Genomic DNA, 4,340 nt, shown 5'->3' with positions numbered 1-4,340 from the left:
TGGGTGCCTTTGAAGAACAGATACTTATGTTTTTCACAGATCAGGAGGCATAAAGTCTGAATTCAGGGCAGCAGCTTTAGGAGATGACTCTCCCACCCCCACCCCATGTTGGCCCTGGAATCCTTGTCTCAGCTTCCATAGCCCTGGGGTTCCTCAGGGCTTTGGGTGATGTCCACGTGGCAGCTGCCTTCCAAGCTCCGGGCTCCTGGTCTCTGTGCCTGGGTTACTCCTCACGCCTCACCAGTGATGAGGTCTAGGACCCACCCTCCACTGCTAGGGCCTCCTTCACATGGCAAAGAATCCGTGCTCCCCCCGGGGATGGAACACACGCACACACATAGCGTATATACTCGAGGATAAGCCGACCCAAATATCAGCCAAGGCACCTAATTTTGCTACAAAAACTGCATTCAAAATGTGCTGACAAACTCGGCTTGTACACAAGTATATACGGTATAGACAAAAACATTTCTCTCCAGATTTCTTATTCTTTAAACCTAAATAGCGGTTTTAGTGACTTAAAAAAAAACACAAGAGGAGGAAAAGTAAAATTGAAATGGACTTGGAGTCTTTAGCGACAAACGAGTTCATCGCAAACAGAACATTAAAATCAGCTGTTGTTGGACCGCACATGGGCCAGCTCTCCGAGGAGAGAGGAAGTGACCTGGCAGGCAGTGTTCTGGAAGCAGGGGGGCCGGAAGCGGGTTTGTGCAGCGTGGCCGCCTCTGGGCCGTCCACTGCCGAGACCAGCTCTCAGCCAGCAGGGAAAGATGGCCCTTCCTGGTTTCCTTGGAGTTGAGTGGGGCCATGTGACTCGCTTTGGGGAGTGTGGTGAGGGCTGGTAAGCATACCACTTCAGGCCAGAGCCTTCCACTGCCAGTGCCCAGTTCTGCAGAGCTGCCCTGTCCCTTTGGTGAGGCATCGCCCTTTGACCTCACCCAGATCCCTGAGTGATGATGACAAGGAGGGGGGCACCATCACCGCCTTTAGAAGCACAGGAAGCAACCGCCTTTGGTCATTTCTAGGTGGATACTGCCATTGCTTTGTGTCCTCCAGCCAGTTTCCGACTCACAGTGATCTCGTGGGACAGAGTTGAACGGCCCCAGAGGGTCTCCTTTAGGGGACCCGATGACCGATTGGTTTCAAACCACCAACTTTGGGGTTTGCAGCTGAGAGCCTGAGTTTGGGCCACCACGGCTCTTTTCATGACGATTACCATAGCAGAACCCAACCCGTGGTTCTCTGAGGGTAGACCCTGGGAAGTGTTAGGAATGCAAGTTCTCAGGCCTTACTCTGGAGCTCCAGGGTCCAAACCTGGGGCTGGAGCCCCACAGGCTGAGTATTGACCAACCCTTCAGGGGTTTCTGGTCATCCTTAATCTGGACAACCACTGCTGATCGGACGATCCCATACGTAGCTGGCAGACGGCCCCCTTTGCAGAGAAACAAAGCATTCAGGCCCCCCCCTCCAGCAATGAAAACCTTCCGTACTCTAGGCCAAAGTCCAGGATGAGCTGTAGGTAGGTCTCTGCTTTTGCAGCCCCGCCTCAGATGGTTTCAGCCCCCCCCCCACCCAGGGAGCAGTATCACCTGCTTTGGGAAGCACTGGCCTAGATACTGGTCATGTTCTCAGCTGCCAACTGGAAGGTCGGTTGTTCAAACCCACCGGTTGCTCCAAGAGAGAAAGATGTAATAGTCTGCTTCCATCAAACCTACCAAATTAGAACCCTTCTGGGGCAGCGCTAAGGAGCTCTGAGGGCAGAATGGTTACTTGTTGGACTGTGTTCACCAACCATAGGTCTGTGGTTTGAAACCACCAGCTGCTCCTCAGTAGAAAGACAATGCTTTCGACTCCCATAAAGTCTTCCAGCCTCGGAAATTCACAAGGGCAGTGCTACCATGTCCTATAGGGTGGCAGGGAGTTGCTGGGCTTTTTTGGTTTGGGGAAACGCTGCTCTGTCCGGTAGGGTCATTATGAATCAGAATGGACTTGGTGGCCCTGGGCTTGTTTTTGTTTGGTCTTGGGGAGATTAGATGTCATGGAGATCAATCACCCTAGTCAACTTTTAAAAGCCCGAGTAAGAACAATAATGAGATGGTGAGGTTCTGCAGTTCATAGAATTTTTAGGAGAAAAAAAAAATCATTAGATCCACCTCCCACAGGCTAAGTTTTCCTTTGGAAATGGCTGCAACTGGGTGAGTGGGGAGCCCATCTCCCACTGTGTCCAATCAGGAGATTGTGGAGGAGCCCCCACCCCCTCGCCAGCCCCCCTGCCAATTCCTTCCATTGAAGCGAGACCCAGGGCCTATGATAAACCCAGGGACCTGCTTTCCCCTTGTCCCTAAGGCAGTCTCTAGGATTTGGCTAATGCTTTCCCACTAAAGGGACACAACACCCCTCTTGCGTCTCTGTTTCTGAGCCATTAGCACTGCAGACCAGGCTGGTAATAGGCATGAAGCAAAAAACTACAATTCCAAGCAGATTGCTTTACACTGTCCAATCAAACGTATCCGTGTGTGCATGTACAATTACTCCAAGGGCTCTAACTATTAGCTGAAAGCAGGTTGGGGCGGCGGGCAGATAAAAGGTGCCAGGAGAAAGGTGCACCCTGCGAAAGAGCTGGCTACATCCTTAAGAAGAGAGTTCATGGACCGTTTGGGACGTAACCATTTCCGTTTTCACCAGCAGTAGGCCAGCACCACAGATAAAGGTTTTAAGAAAATACTTAAATCGGAGTAACAGAATACCTTTTTTTGTGTGTCCTTTGGTGGTGTCACTAGTGGGACCCTTCAGGCGGAGCCGGGAACAGTCTCCTCTCCTTTTACCATATGCCCCTGGCTCAGACTTAATGCTAGTGGTCCTTGGCTAGTGTGTCAAGGGGCAGGTTTTAGGTTGGTTTTTCTGCTTGCTACTGAGGAACCCAACCTTGGATAGCACAGCCAATGAGAAGAGAATTCTGCCAAAGTCAGCCAAAGGCTTTGTTGTCACTGGAGGGCGTGTTTCAGGAACTCACTGGGCTGCAAACTGAAAACTTCAAGACCCCAGGGCCCCTGGGCTAGGCTGTACCACACCATGCAGGTTCCTGGTCTTTTCCATTTATTCCCCCTGGGGGTTTCCAGTGCAATTAATCTTGTATTCATGCCTTCAGTGGTGCTTGCGGGGCTGCGGAAAATAATTAGGGAAGCGGCTCTCTCCTCGGGCCCTCCGGGCGTCTCTTAGCTGTGCCACCACGGTGCCAGCCTAACAAGACACAGGGCTCCCGCCTCCTCAAGTCCCAAGGGAACCTCGAAGGTAGTGACCAGCTAGACACAACAGGCCCGCCTCTGAGGGGCGGGGCTTCACACATTTGATGGACACAAGACTGTTGGGGGTGGGGGCGAGGTCAGATCTGGTTCTAACATGCAGATTCTGACTCTGCCGGGCTGGGCCGAGCCTGAGAACCTGCATTTCCTACAAGCGCCCAGGAGTGGCAGGACACCGGCTAAGCACCTCCTGAGTCCCCAAAATAATAACGCACAGCTTGCATAACTGCCTTTGCCAACCCACTCTGCGGACAGGCAGTCCGCTAAGGGTCGGGCTCTGGAACGCTTTAGGTTCCTTGAAAGCAGGGGCGGGGTCTCCCCATTCGGTTTGTTTTGCTTTGTTCCCGGGCTGGCTGCTTGGCACAGAGTCCACACACAGTAGGTATATGCTTATTTCACTCGTCAGACTTGGCCTTCTTCCCAAAAGGCTCTTCTGGGGCCGTAACCCATCAATAGGCTCGAAATGGAGGCGCGAAGTACATCCCTGGGCTCATCACCACGCCTGGAGGGCTCTGGCCCTCTGGCTCAAGTTCCCTCCACCTGCCTGCACCCGGACTGCGCTCCTCTGCTGGCAGCTCTCCTGCCCCATTTTCAAAGCATTTACACCAGACCGGGGGAGGAGGGAAAGAAAGATTCCGCAAAACCAGAAAGCCCTACCAAGCAGTAAGGGAAAGCTCCGGGGTCACAGAATTCTAGGGTCTCTCTCCGCCTGCCGCCGGGTCGCTAGCATTCTTCGCGCCCTCTGGGGTCCCGCCCCCGCCCGCCCCGGGAGCCCCGCGGGGACCAGGCTGAGCGCGCGCGCGCGGCGCCCGTGGGCTTGGCGCGAGCCTGAGCGCTAGCACCGCTCCGCCAGGTCACCACGAGCCTCTCCCGCCCCGGGAGATGATGTAGGGGTGGGGGATCGGATCGCCGGGGTGGGGGGCGGGAGTCGCGGAGAGCTCAGACAACAGCGACAGCAGGTGGAAACCCCTGTTCTGAGGGTCCCTGGCTGTACCTGCAGCAGCCTGGGAGGGGACAGGAAAGGCTGCTCCCGTTGCG

This window comes from Echinops telfairi, unplaced genomic scaffold (genome assembly GCF_000313985.2).
Source record: "Echinops telfairi isolate 266 unplaced genomic scaffold, ASM31398v2 ScPeMD7_18;HRSCAF=68, whole genome shotgun sequence".
Lineage (NCBI taxonomy): Eukaryota > Metazoa > Chordata > Mammalia > Afrosoricida > Tenrecidae > Echinops > Echinops telfairi.
The sequence above is the reverse complement of the archived record's forward strand: the minus strand, read 5'-3'. Positions refer to the sequence as shown.